This window comes from Peromyscus leucopus, chromosome 3, assembly GCF_004664715.2.
Source record: "Peromyscus leucopus breed LL Stock chromosome 3, UCI_PerLeu_2.1, whole genome shotgun sequence".
Classification (NCBI taxonomy): Eukaryota; Metazoa; Chordata; class Mammalia; order Rodentia; family Cricetidae; genus Peromyscus; species Peromyscus leucopus.
The window spans coordinates 123027557-123043568 of NC_051065.1; positions in this window are offsets into that span (position 1 = coordinate 123027557).

The following is a 16012-nucleotide window of genomic DNA, read 5'->3' on the forward strand; positions in this document are numbered from 1 at the left end:
AAATCCCAAGAGAAAATGCATTTTCTTTAATAAAAAACAGAGTAATTGATGTCAAACTATTCCAAATTGTGCTTTGCAAGGGAAGCCTGTGTTACTGCTACATTATATACCACTTTCATTATATTGCTAGATGTGGTTGTAATTGCTTTTTAAAAAAATTGTCAACATGAAAGGAGGTCACAAAAACATGGAAGTAGAAATAACGTCAAATGTACTATCGGTCTGTATGTACGTATTGATGTAACCAACCGTCTTATTAAATAAGAAACACAGAAACAATGCAAAAGAGAAAACCGAGAGGTCAGAGGTCAGAGGCAAAATCTCACCCTTCCGCCTGCGGTGTCCCAGCCTCCAGAATGAGAACCCTATTTCCTGTCTGTTCGTCTATTTAAGGAGACAGAACAAGCCACAGCTATCTCACCTCACCAGTTCCTCAGCTGGTCTTGTTTCCTCAGACTGGAAGCTTCTGTGTCCTCATCCCAATAGCTCTCAGCTGAACTGTGTTGCTCCAAAGCCTGAAAGCTTAACCAGCCAAATGCTTCTAGTTTCTGGTCCTCACGCCTTATATATCTTTTTGCTTTCTATCACCACTCCCTGGGATTAAAGGCTGGTTTTCTGGGATTAAAGGAGTGTGTCACCACCATGCTTGGCTATTTCCAATGTGGCCTTGAACTCACAGAGATCCAGAGGGATTTCTATCTCTGGAATGCTAGGATTAAAGGCCTGTGCCACCACCGCCACACTCTTGCTATGGCTCTAATAGCTCTGACCCCCGGGCAACTTTATTTATTAACATACAATCAAAATCACATTTCAGTATAATTAGATTACCACCACATGTACGTATGACTCTTTCAGTGTGTTCTTAATGGTATTAGATCTAAGTATACATAGAGTGTACATTCTATCCAAAGTAACAGCAACAACAACAGCAATAATAATAACAATAACAATAATAGTAATAATAACTTGTTTCAATATCTCAGCTTTGTGAATTGATCATAACCAATGCTCCATAGCAATGTGATCTCAATATTTTAAGTATGAAATACATTAACAGAATTTTTCTTCTAATATCAGTGGTGACATTTGTAGTAAGCTACAAAGAAAAACGAAAAACTGGAAATAAAATGAGCCCAAAATACTGAAGAAGAACAAAGAGAAGAGAGAGGAGGAATAGGAAGGCGGGGGAGAGGCACCAAAACAACAGGCTGGCACTGTGGGAAGGGAAGTCAGCTGTGAGTTAATAATACAGTCACAGAGGGATCCTGCTTTTACATCTTTTATATCAGAAGTCAGAGACCAGCTAGCTATGTGAGAAACTGCAGTTCGATGCTTGTGAGAAAATAAAGAGTAAAAACTCTGGATTCTGGGTATAACCTCTGCCCTCAACTCCAGCTTTTCTTTCAATAACATATTTAATTTATTCTTTGGGAGTTTCATATGTGTTTATAATATATTTTGATCATATCCACCCTGAGTTTCCAACTCCTCCCAGATCAGCCACACCACATCTGCCTTCTACCTTCATCCCCCCCCCCTCTTTTTAACCTACTGAGGCCAATTAGTGCTGCCCATATGTTTGTGGATGTAGAACCATCCAGTGGAACATGGACAACTTAGCATGGGCCACATTCCTTCCCAGAAGCCACTGGCTCTTCAGTTAAGGGTGGAGCCTCATGAAGCCCTTTCCATCCATTCCAGTTCATCTCACTGGAAGCAGCCCAGCCAGAGCTTAAAAGGGCTACACAGAGGTTCCTGCTCCTATCTTATCCATCACAAAAACATTTAGCTTTAGAGTTTTTAGCTTAGCCAAGTTAACTGCTTGCTCCTTTTTCATCGTCATTTGTCAGAATATAATTTTATGCAGAGCTAATTACTGCCACACATCACTGACACATAGGAAATCCCAGATGAAAAACAGAGTGTGTGATGGCACCAAAGGGAAATCTGAGCTGCTAGCACAAGAGATGAAAATGTGAAGTGGACCCAATTAGGGGCAGACATAAGTCAGTCACTTCAAACATACATTAATGAAAGAATTTACTCTCAAGAAGGGTAAAGGTTAGAAAGAAAGTTTGCCCAGTCTTTGAGATCCATGTCATTACCAACTAAACTAACAATTATGCTATTGGATTCTAGGAGAGAAGAGAAAGGATGTTGCTTAAGAAAACACTTAGAAAAATGTCTGTAATTTAGATCAAGACATATATTTACAGATTCAAAAAGCAAAAGAGAAACTAAGAAGTATAACTCTAAAGAAAACCACAATCAAATTCCTGAAATGCAAAGAATAAGCAGGTACATCAACTGAATTAGAAAAAGAGTAACACCCAAAACATTATACACAAGAAAACAACACTACCACTGGCAACTGATGCCTCATAAGGCAAAATGAAACCATAGGGGAATGGAATGACATCTTTAAAATGCTGAAAGGAACAGAAAAAAACGGTCCACCAAGAATTCTATACCCGCAAAATACATTCTTCAAGAATAACAGTGAAATAGCGTTTTAATTAAACAAATTAAGAATTTGTCACCAGCACACCAATACATAAAAAGTATTCAAGGAAGGTTTTTCAGACAGTAAATATTCCTTGAGTGTTGGAATGCTAACCATGTGCATAAAAAAAAATATCACTGCTTTCTAATTATTTGAAACACAAATAGCTACACTAAGGAAAAAAAACATGAAATTGTACTTTGAGATTTATAATGTATCTGGATCAAATACATGTGATAAGAGAAGAAGAATGAGGATAAGTGAGTTAACAGGACTTTATAGTAGTAAAATTCTTTCAATTTATGTGAAGCAATTTATTATTAAATCTGAATTGGCCACCAGTAGTTACAGATGTATAAACCACATCTCCTCAAAAAACAAACAAAAAATAATGCTAAGATTTATAATGAGAAGGCCAACAGGCAAACAGAGCACTAGAAATCACAGGATAGAAGCATGTCAAAGGTACCATGTGACAAAGTACAGTGTTTGCTCCAGTGTCAGACTTCATCCTACAAATGCTTAGATGGCTCATTCTACAGACTATAGAAGCTTTTAAAGCACAGTACTGGGCTCCTCACTCTGCCCCTCACTTATTCATCTTGTGTTACATTGCATTTGCAAAGAACAAGGCCTCTCCTCTCCCACAGAAAGCGTATATTGTCTTTTAATTAACCATCTAAACATCTACTTCTTAACTACATTAGATTTTCCCTCTATGTTCTTTTGACAATTTCCTAGAGGCACCATCTCTTTTCTCTTTCATGATTCCTCATTCTCCAGAAATCAACTTTGTTTTCTTTTCAAGTTCTCTCTCCAGTAGACAATCCATTTAGCCATGGGATCCACATCATTGCTGTCTCTTCATGGTGAATGTGATAAAGTGTTATTGTGTCTGAGATTACTAACTTAGTTTTAAATGATGCAATATAAGCAATAGTATAACACACACACACACACACACACACACACACACACACAATTAAGTTCATCCAAGTTATAACATAGCTTTGATATGTGAATTTCCAGACTTATCTCAAATATTCTTTCAGTTTCTAAAATTGGTTTAGATGACTTATATTCCATGTGTGTGTGTTTTCTATGTGTGACTGTACTATAATTTCTGAATAAAAGAATAAGTGGATTGCTGTGGGATGTCCTGTATGTTATGAATATATGTTGCTATGATTGCTTGATAAATAAAACATTGATTGGCTAGTAGCCAGGCAGGAAGTATAGGATAGGCAGGACAAACAGAGAAGAGAGGCTGGGAAGTGGAAGCTGGGGAGACACCAGCCTGCTGTCCAGGGAGCAACATGTAAAGGCAACAGGTAAAGCCATGGAACACATGTCGACATATAGATTAACAGAAATGGGCTGAGTTAAGTGTAAGAGCTAGTCAGTGGTAGGCCTGAGCTAATGGCCCAGCAGTTTAATTAATGTAAGTTTCTGAGTGATTATTTTGTAAATGTTTGCGGGGTCCATGGTGCTGGGCAGGACTGGAGAAAACTCCAGCTACATGGATGCATGGACATGTTCTAATCAATGCACTCTCTGGCATGTTGGCAAGAACTTCTCTTCTACTGGCATATAAAACTTGCCCATAGAGGGTCATTACTAGACACAGTTTAGGTTTCCTTCTTATGATACTTGATACTCTTGATACCGGCCAACTATCAATTGCTCATAGTGTTCAGCTTTATATTTAATTATACTATAACATGAAATAGTTCACACACATCATCCAGTAGGTCTTGTTTTCCTTGCCATAGAATTATGAAAAATCAATGTCAGAAACATAACTGTTTTGGTTTGTCTCCATTCATCAAAAGTTTTGGTCATGTTGAAAGTATTTCTGTGCTTTGATTAGAAGAAGCCAGATTCATTGGAGATGGGTATAAAGAACTAAAACACAGCTGTTGTTTCCACAAACATTAAGATCTCAAATATCATACTGAGTGGTTATTTTGCTTCTGAGAGAGAGAGAGAGAGAGAGAGAGAGAGAGAGAGAGAGAGAGAGAGAGAGAGAGAGAGAAGCAGGTCAAAGTTATTTCAAGCAACATACAGATTAGTAACAGACAAATACACATTAAAATAACTAATACAATGGTTTATAAAAGTCATCATCTTGGCTTTGTAATGACAAGTTGCATGCTGTTCAACTAACAAAATTTTTACATGACACAAAACAGAAGCTATCAAGTCACCTGCAGTTACTTTGTCTGGGGCAACTTCTCTATCCTCAGCCTTTAGTCTGAAATAACTCAGGTGTAATCTATAGATCTCGGCACATTTCTGAACTGTAAATAATGCTCAAAGAGACAGAAATTGGGAGTGAATACTTTTATAAAATTTGGATAATGTGATTTTATGTCTCTTGAGTAGAATATATTCAGCCCTGTACTTTTATTACTAATTTATTGGCATTAAAGTGAATTATAGATATTTTATGTACTTACATTTATCAGTTCTGGAAAACCATAAAAACTAAGCCAATTATTACATTAGCTCTCATCACAACACAGACCAATTTGCAAAAACTACAGAATTCAGTCACTCAAACTGTGAAAATAAGGTTGCTGGATGTTCTATATTACCTTCTTGGAGGTGATATTTTATTCTGATTTCAATCTGGGAAAGAAATATAACAACCACTTTGTTTCTCCTGGAATCATTTTCATCAATTTTCAAATCAATTTCATCATCATTTTATTTCTTTTCACAAAAGACATACGTTTTTATTTTACATGTATTGGTGTTTTCACTCATATGTATGTGTATCATGTGCATGCAATGCCCATTGAGGCCAGAATAGGGTATCAGACCTCCTGGAATTGGATGGTTGTGAGCTGCCAAGTGGGTGCTGGGAACTGAACCTGATGCTCTTAACCACTTAGCAATCACTTCAGCCCTTCATCATCTTTTAACCTCCTACTAAATTAAACATATTCCTATTTGCTTGTGTTTTGGTATTTTTATTTGATTTCATTCTATAGATTTTTAAAAGCTCTACCACTATATACTTTACCAGTGATAATATGAACACTCATTCTAGGGGTATAGTTGGATGTGTTTTGGGAGCTGGATATAATTGTGTAACATCTACAATCAAGAACTATGGGAGTTGGAAAAATCCTATATATAGTCATGCAGTCCCTAGTTTTATAATGCTGTGTTTTGAGAACTTGCCACACACTCTCTCCTTAGTTGCCACAACAATTCCAAGCTTTAACCAACCTCCATTCAGCCAAAGGGGAAAGCTATAGTGATGGAGAATTTACTTCTGTTCCATAATACGAAGAATATGAAGTATCACAACCCAACAAAAAATGGACTTACATTTATCGATACCTACAACTTTCTTTATTGAATTTAAATCATGAAATTTAATTCACTGACTGGTGCTCCAACCATAGTCAAGTTGTAATTTCATTCCTGTGATTGGTAGAGAAGAGCAGCAATATAAACCTACTCAAACCTAGTTCTCAACTCATTACATTCTCACTAGCATCATTAATATTACCTGGGAACTTCACAAAAATGGAAATCCTTGGTCCTCACCTGGGCCTGCAACATAAGACCCCATGGACATAGTTTTTGTAACTAACCTGCTCTCCTATGGATTCAGAGGCAAACAGAAGTGAGAAGACCACTTAGGAAAAAACCACGTACTAACTTATAAAAACAGCCCACTTCACTGGTAGATTTAAGAAAAGCTAAGAATGCAGCTGACCGTTACCAAAACTACATAAATCAAACATATAGCATTGTTATCTACAGTCTCCCTGCTTGGAAACAGAACACCAGAATTTATTTCTCCTATAGAACTGTAACTTGATACTCATTGATCATCCTTGTCCTAAGCCTCATTCCTACCTCTTCTTTTTAGTCTTTGAAGGAATGGTTCAGAGTGTTTTCTTCACAAAGAAATGAGTATCATTTGAGATCAGCATAATAACCCTGTTTTAAATAGCATACAGCATATGCATATATCAAAGTAGCATATGATACCCTATTAATATGTACAATTACTATGTTTAATCAGAAAAAAAATATTTTTTAACATTTAAAACAGGAGCTTTGTTCTATTTCCTACTCCTTTCTTCTCTTCTGTGTCCTGTATCTATAGGGCGGAATATATTCAGACATCTCTCATATAGGAATATTAACCCATTTAAATAGTGGCTGGCAGGGAGTAAACTTCCTAAAAAAGTGAGTCTCTGATGCTGAACTTGGGACATTTGTCTCTGTATTTCCCAACTCAGAAGACAAGCATCTGTACTTCAGATTTGAGATGGACCCTGGTCAAGAGCCATGACCATTTCTTTCCCTGTGACTCTTTGAATGTCATCCACTTCTGTCTGCCTTTCCTCCTCATTCCTTCCTTTAATCTTTTATTATAAAATAGCTTCAAGAAAAGATTAAAAAATAGACACATGGATTTGGATGGCTTACCTGATATCTAGATTTACTGTAATGAAACTCCTTCCTTATCTTTACTTTAAACAAAATGTAACTGTGGTATTTACTTATGATTATTCCCATAGTTACAGGGCAGGTAGCTGTTTACATTTCTCTTCAGAATGACCAAATTCCACCATAAGTTATAAAGAACTCTCAACTATATTAATAAACCTGGAAATTGAAAAGTCTGTAAATCTTAACTTAAACATTTACTTAAGAATTCCTACTGTTTCTTGGTATATACATAAGCTAAATTTTTGTCCCAGTAGCCAATTAACAATAAACAGTTATTAGCATAAGCAACTTAGGTATAAAGTACAATATACATGATATAATTGGGAAACTACTTTTAAGGAACATTATATTTCTTAATACCTTAGGTTCTTTGTAATGGAAAAATAATTGATTTAAAGATACCATCTTAAGAGTAACCCCATTCATCCCCATGCAACAAAGCTTTAATTTAAATTTTCCTTTTGAGTAATTAACTGGGAATATAAAATCACTCATTTGATACATTTCAAAGCCTGTTAAAATTTCAACCCTCCCATCCCAGCCCTCCCACAAAACAAAACAACCCTGCTGTGTTAAATCTTCCTGATACCAAGTAACACTGACTTGTTGAGACCAATAAGTAGTACTGGCTAGCATGCTTACCCCTGCGAGATGGTAGAGATGCTTTTTATGAAAATTATTTAATAATCACCTGACCTGTGGTAAGCCAGCAGAGTGTTAGGTTATACATGAAGGGCAGACCTGTACAACTCACAGAATAGGAATGGCCGTCATGAAAACCACGGGATAAAAATAAAACAGTAAATACAGAGAGACACTGAAAAGTGTACAATAAGAGTGGCATCTCCCCAGAGGAGGAGTGGATGGGGGCAGGTAGAAGGGAAGTGTGGGGAGGGAACAGGAGGAGAGGAAGGAGGGGAAATTGGTCAGTATGGAAAATGCATGAAAAAAAATTAAAAGGGTGGCATCTCTCATGACACCAAATGAGGAAAAGGTTGGTTGCAACAAATATAAATGCATGCTGTAAAACTCAGCAGCTTGAAAAACATGCATGCTAGTGAATCACAAGAATTGGAGCATGTATATATTATTTATGTCTAGAAATAACACCCATCAGTGGGAAATCTCAAATCCCTCCTTCTCTAGTAAGCAGGATGGTTTTTCCGGAATGAATGCCTGGAAATCAATGCTTTGGGTGATAGAATATTTAACCTGAATTTCTATGACTCCAGAAAGTGACCAAATGACATGAAACTACTTTCTGCGTGATTTTAATTTTGCACGTGTAGAATGCTCATTTATTATTTTTTTAAATGTCTTTGGTCCTGAATAGGTCATTATCAACCCCAAATAATAAACTGGCTTGCATAAATAGAGACCTATAGCTTTGTATTGTTGTACCTGTCATGAAATTCTATGTATTAGCTGGATGACTCTCGAAACACTAAAGTGTTCTAAGAGCATCCTTGAAAAGTGCAATGAGCCCAGAAGCCACAGGTGATGCATAAGCCAGCGAGTGTGGCTCTGTTCCGACAGACTCTATTGACACTAAAACACACTTTTAGGGCTAGGGAGATGGCTTAGCAGGTAAAGTGCTTGCTGCCAAGCCTGATGACCTGAGTTTGACCCTCAGGATCTACATGGTGGAAGGAGATTAGCTGCCCTCGGATTGCATGTGTGCTCCCCTCACATTCATGTGCTCATGCACCCACACTAAATGTGATTAAACCACGTTTCCATTAACTTCATGTATCACAGAATATTGTGCTTCTTTTTTTTTATAGCAAACAAGCAAAGAATAACAATAATAATAATGAAAGCAAGAGAGGGGAAAAAAGAGAGAACAAAACATTGGAAGTCAGGTGTAGTGGTGTACACTGAAATTCTAGCACTCCAAAATCTGAATGAAGATTATAAGCCTGGGCTATGTAGAGAGACACTGTCTCATAAAAACAACAGTATAATCATTTAAAATGTAAAACACACAGGGCTAAGTGGAGCAGTTATTGGAGAGCACTGATTTCTCTCCCAAGGAACCAGTTTTAGTCCCCACACTCCCATGATGGCTCACAATCATCTGTAACTCTAGGTCCAGGAGATCCAAAGTCTTCTTCTGGTCTTTTAGGCATCAGGTACATATTTGATAAAGACATGAATATGGACAAAACACTCACAAAAATAAAGAAACTCTCTTTAAAAATTGTGCAACCCATTCTTAGCTATCAGGCCATCCAAATGCAGGTATTGGGCCGTTTGGCTTGGGGACTAAGGTTTGTCAACATCTAGGACACGTACCATATTTAACCAATGTCCAAATGAGGGACACTTGGGTTGATTCTAACCTTTGCTTTTATAAACAAGAGCACTTCAGTAAATAATCCATGCACTGGACATTTATCACCTATAAAACTGAGTGAAAATACCTCAATAGAAAACACGGCTCTGGGGCAGGGTTTGATTTTTATATTTATCATAGATATCCCAATGTGTTGAGAAATTGGGCTTGTATTGGGTTAGATTTTCAGAGAGAATGTGAGTGAGCCTGTCCTCTAGGATGCCATCAGCAGCTTCTAATTAGCTTGTAGATTTTACCCTAATAGGTGAAAAAAAAATGGTACAAGAATGGAGTTATAATGTTATTTCCCTCTGGAATGGAGTTTGTGAGCTTTTTTTTTTTTCATTGATACAGAGACATTCTCTGCGGTAAAACATTGGTTCATGACTTTTTCCTTCACTACTTTGTACTAGGTAGTGGTTCTTTTATCAATTTCTATAGGTCTTCAGACACGAGCAGTCAAGATGCAGACAAACAACAATTTAAAGGAGCAGAAAACAGAATTTGAGAGTTTTAATTTCTGATATAACACTGAGAATGACATAAGCATTGGACAGACATGTAATAATCTTTTGTGTATACACATCTATGTACCCACAATAGCGCATGATAAAGTGGTAGTCAGAGGAAGACATCAGGTGTCTTCAATTGCTCTCTGTCTTCCTGTCTTGAGACAAGGTTCCTACTGATCCTGACGCCCGAAGCTCACCACTTTGGTTAGTCTCACCAGTTAATTCCCAGCATCCATCTGTCTCTTACCCTCACACTCAGCTGTGCCTTATTCTTTTTTTCTTTACATGGGTGCTGTGGATCCTTTGTCAAGTCCTTGGGCTCATGGAGCCATCAGTCTAGCCCACTGAGCTCAGCTATGTCCCAGCCCTTTCAAAGTCTGTATCCAAACTTAAATAACAGCCCTTTTCTGCTTAATTATTTTCGTTTTGACTTTGTGATGACTTGTTTTTTAAAAGATTTGTTTTTTATTATTTTTAATTATGTGTAAATGTGTGTGGATATATTCACGTGAGTACAGGTGCCCAGGGAGGTGAGAGGAGTCAGATCTCCCTAGAACTGGAGTTATAGGCTTTTGTGACTGCCTTGTGTGGGTGATGGGGACTGAGGTAAAGTCCTCGGGAAGAACATGTGGTGCTCTGACCCACTGTGCATCTCTCTAGTTCATGCTGATTCTTGATATTCAATACTTTCCTTTTGAGGGGTTTAGTAAACTTTCTCTATTCTGAGGTTATAAATGTAGTTTTTTTCTGATTTCTTGCAGAAATTAAATTATTTTATTTTTATTTTTACTTTCCCCCCTCCTCCTACCCCTAGCCCTCTTTCCCAAGCCACTCCGCATCCCCTCATGCCCCAAATTGAGGTCTCCCATGGGGAGTCAGCAGAGCCCAGCTCACTGAGCCTAGGCAGGTCCAAGCCCCTTCCCACTGCACCAAGGCTGTGCAAGGTGTCACACCACAGGCACCGGATTCCCAGAAGCCTGCTTATGCACCAGGGATCCCGATCCCCCTGCCTGGGTGCCCCCAAAACAGTTCAAGCCAAAGAACAGTCTTCCGTGTCCAGAGGACCTAGTCTAGTCCCATGGGGGCTTCACAGCCACCAGTCCACAGTTCATGGGTTTCCACTAGTGTGGCTGGTCATCTCTGCACGTCCTCCCATCATGATCTCGACGTTCCTCGCCTGCAGTATTTCTCCTCTCTCTCATCAATTGGATTCCCTGAACTTTTATTTTTATACTTAAATCTTTAATGGGTTTAGGAGTTTTCTTGGTATTGGTATGAATGAGAGATGTAATTTCTTTCCCCAAACAGCACCCAGTTTTACCAGCTTTATTGCACAGTCCATCTGTCCTCTTGTTGCTTTCCTACCTCCAGGATGAAATGTCTCTTTTGCTTGCTGTTAGTATATATGAAAGCTTCTGATAATGATATATTATAATCTAGTCACTAACTGTAGTTTTGGTAACACTTTATTACTAATAATTTTTCTAAGTATGTGGTCATGTTATCTGAGTCACCTATAAAAGGGTTATTATTTTCCTACCCCCATGTATGAAGATAGTAAAAAAGTATCATATATATGTGCCATATATACATATCATATATATGTCATATATATCATATATATGAATATATGATATTTCTGTACTGGGAACAAAATCTAGAACCCTAAGGATGTCAGGCAAGTATTCTACTAATAAACTACATCCTTACTTGTGGTTTTTTTTTATAATAGTCTAATTTCAAAATAGTTCACATCTCATAAAAATCACCTTCCTGTAACATTTATAAAGAGTAATATCTTTCTTGTTCGGTAAATGTTAAATAATAATGATGTCGAAGTCTCCCTAATATTATAGCTATTGGTAGTCAGAAATTCATCGAATCTTGTTTTATTGTTTTATGTTAACGCTGCCATGTCTAAAACGTATTTATCCATCTCTTTATTATTCATTTATTATCCATCTTAAGAATGATTTTGACTCCTAGCTGCAACTAGTGATGTATGGATCCATTTTTTCTGTTCTATTTTGTCTTTTCTTCTTCAGAACTTCCCACTCTTTTCTTCCCAAGAAACCAAGTGCCTTGCTCCACCCCGCATGACTTCTGTAATGATCATAGCCCCTCCTTGCAGCCTCTGGGCACTTAGACTCAGCACATCATATCTGTCACAGCCTTTCTCTGACAAAGGATTATCAGCTTTTTTTTTTTCTCTCCGTCATCTTCTAGCATCAGTGTGATATCCAGAAGTAAAAGGAGGAAATTGCTGTCTCACACCATCACACTCAAACAAACAAATAAAAAATCCTTCCTAAAGTGTAAGCACTAAAATGAGAAGGTACACAAACTGTTGTCAAGGAGCCACTGAATACTGCCCAGGCACCTTCCCTTCATTATCTAGGTAAGACAGCTATTCTCAGCCCCATCACTCCCCATACTCTGTAAATAATGAAAACTGCTCTCTGTTCTGTCCTCCAGGCCAGGTATTGTAGCAAATGCTTCATAAGCATTACCTCAGCTTCAACACACCATCTGAGGCCTATACGTCCTGTGTGCCACTGCTCCAGGGAGAGAACCTCCACTCCTGCTGAGAATCCATCCCCATCACCGAGGACCAGGAGTCTTGAGTGCTTCCCCCAGGCAGCAACATCCACTTCTGCCACCAAAGGCATGGTGTGCCCTCCACAGACTTCTGAGAAGTAGCAGTGAGAATCTCTAACTCTGCAGAGCTTTGCTCCTGAGAGCATGCGCTGCATCCGGCTCTAGCTGAGTCAGCACCACTTGTAATACTCCATTTGCAGAACAACACCGGTTTACCCCCAAACTGAACCCCAAGCACCTTTCAGCAGGCCCATAACCTGACAAGTTGGAGTAGTATCAAAGGGAGATCCAAACACACACTAGATAAAGGTGAGCCCAGATAGCCATAACAAGAAATACCACCCACAATGCATTTATTTCTAAAAGTATCCACATTCTGGAGAGCAAGGGTTTGGGACTCCAACACATGAAGTTCAGGGACCTCAGTCAACTCAAAATACAGAGTCATCCTGACTCATCCACCACACTTTCATTTTCTGAGTTTTCAGTTACTCTCAGTCAGCTGCACTCTGAGAATTTGTAAAGAAAACAAAAATCAAGAAATGTATGGTGTAAGTTACATGCAGTTCTAGGTTGCACAGTAAAATCTTGCAATGCTTACAGCCCAGGATGTGAAGGATGTGAGCCATTCATTGTCTCAGGGTATCCCTGCTGTATATATTACCCATCCATTAGTTGCTTATTAGCCATCATGGCTCTCTGTCCACTACCACAGTAGCACAGTACTTGTGTCCAAGTTTCCCTTAATTTGCCTAAAAATGGCCCCAAGAGTAGTGATGCAGCATTTCAGGTATACACAAGAGAGGCACCATCTTATATCCATACATCAGGACAAGGCTGAAGTGATTATAGTGCAATAAATATACCCATACCCAGGGGGAGAGAGAGAGAGAGAGAGAGAGAGAGAGAGAGAGAGAGAGAGAGAGAGAGAGAGAGAGAGAGAGAGAAATGAGAGAGACTGCTGCAGGCACATTCACATAATATTGATTACAGAATATTTTAGAGTTCTTCTATTATTGTTGATAATCTAGTGCTATGTCTAATTTATAAGTTCAGCTGTTATAACTATGTGCATACAGTAAAGAAAGCAGTATGCATAGAATTAGGTGTGTACCTGATTTCAGGTGTCCACTGTAAGCCTTGAATAAGGGTACAGGGATAATATTCAAACACTATACAATATTAATCCCTCCCATACCTCTTTTTTTCAAGATAGTATTTCTCTGTGTTGCTTTTGGAACCTGTCCTGAAACTCACTTTGTAGACCAGGCTGGCCTCGAACTCACAGAGATTCACCTGCCTCTGCCTCCTGAGTGCTGGGATTAAAGGCATGCACCACCACCACCTGCCCCTCCACCCCCTGCTCCCATGACTCTTAATGTGTTCATTATGCTGGCAACTGGAGCTATGCATTGCCCTAACAGCTTTCTCCTATGTTATCTTCAACTAATCCTAGGAAAACACTGCTAATAATCCTGATATTATTCCATATTTTATGAGTAAAGAAACTGAGTCAAAAGCTAGCAATTCAGCTTGGTCTCTAGAAGGTCTTGATGATAACTCACAACCTGAGTTTGGCTCCCTGGATTCACATAAGGAGAAAACTGACTCCCAAGAGTTGTCCTGTAACCTACAAACACACTAAATTAATTAATTAAAAAAATCACCATGACTAGAAAAAACGTAAGAAAGAGTTTATTCTGACTGATGGTTCCAGAGGATAGAGTCCATGATAGCAGAGAAGGCATGGCAGCGGGCAGTCAGAGAAGCTAGCGGGCTGAGCACATTTTGTTGGCATGCAGGAAGTAGAAAAAGCAAATAGAAAGCAGAACAATGCAACAAATGCTTAAGGTCTGCCCCCAGTGAAGTGCTTCCTTCAGCAAGGCTACACTTCCTAACGGTTCCATAACCTCTCCAAACAGTACTACCAACAGGGGACCACATGTTCAAATATCGCAAGCCTATTTGGGGAATGTTTCCTATTTGAGTCACCCCAGGAACCCACCCTGAATATAGGCAGCACCAGCTCACAGCATACGGGCCTAGAGGTATTAAAAAGGAGAAAGCAGTGTCTTAGTGATTGGAACTTCTAGTGCGGTTTGGAGTTCTTCCATTTGAAAAATGTGATATTTGCATGGGATTGTTTGAATCTTGTTTTCTAGTCCCTCCCCATCACCACCCTCATAGTCTGAAGGTAGATTTTTCTCTTGATAAAGGAACAAAAAAGGTGAACATCTTGTTTGTAAATAGGTATCTAGTAACTAGTGGTAAACTTGAAATGGTAGAATTCTTTAAAGCCTAATTCTAGATAGCTTTAAGAAAATGTATCTTAATTACTTTTGAACCTGTATTCACCTTGTTTTTTTTTCAAATATCTTAAGTTATATTTTCTTTTTCAGAGCTGCTTCTTATTTGGGGCTACTTTTTTTTTTAATTGAGGCGTAATTCATAAAAGGGTATATTGTTTTGATGAGACTTTTTACAACTGTGGCTGGATGTCTTTCTTTAGTCTTCCAAGAAGGGCCATTTTACTTTTTTAGAGTTACTTTTAAAAGTCATGAGGTCAACAACTTGGACTACTATGCATGTAAGTGCTAATGCAAATTAAAGCCCAAGTTGACCTCCAGCAGCAGTTCATTCTATGTTGACAGTGAGAGAACACTTTGCCTGTTAGGATACTGTTACTCGTGGACTGAAATGCTGAAGAAACCCCTCCCCCTATTTTGTTTTTTTGCAAAAAATCAAGGTATATTCTAGGGTTTCCTGGCTGACCTCAACAGATAAACTGAGATGATAGTCTTAGTTCAGAAATGATCTGAATGTAGATTTACAGTCTACGTGTACAGCTGGATAAGTGAGATCGCTTTCACAGTTCTGCATGTATCCCATCGGCTCCCCATTAGTCACTGAACTCTTAAAACTGGTATTGTAACATTATCACAATGTTTTGCGCCAATTTTACAAACTTTACAGTGCAATATGTGTTCCTTTTCTGAGGCAAACCAAAGGTATATTTCTCAAGGTTCTGCTGCTATCAGCAGCATTGATGGAGGATTTTTTATACATTTGTAGTAGATAGAAATAAACCAGAAAAAAAGAAGAAAAAACAATGGTGGAGGAAAAGGTGAATACTCAAAAGGGCTGAGAGTTGCAAACGCCAAGAATGGCTTTGCATAGTAAATGGAATAGAACAGCTCTGAACTATAGCTTACTTTTCCTGGTTTGGTCTGACAGAATGATTGAATGCTTTTGTACAAAAATCAGAGCCTTAAAAACAAGGATTTGGTGAGATTGTAAAATGGTGTGCCACTTTGGCAAAACAGTTTGATGGTTGGTCAAAATGCAAAACATTGTTACTCTGTTACTCAACAATTCTACCCTTAGGAATATATCCTCAAACTACTGAAAATGTGCACCTATGAAACATGTACATGAAGGTTTACAGCAGTGTGTTGCTAATAGTAAAAAAGTTAAAACAACTCAAATAGCTATCAAATACTGGAGAGAAATAAAATGTGGCTTATTCATACAATAAAATATTATTAAGACATAAAAATGAATGAGAAACTGACAGATTAAATG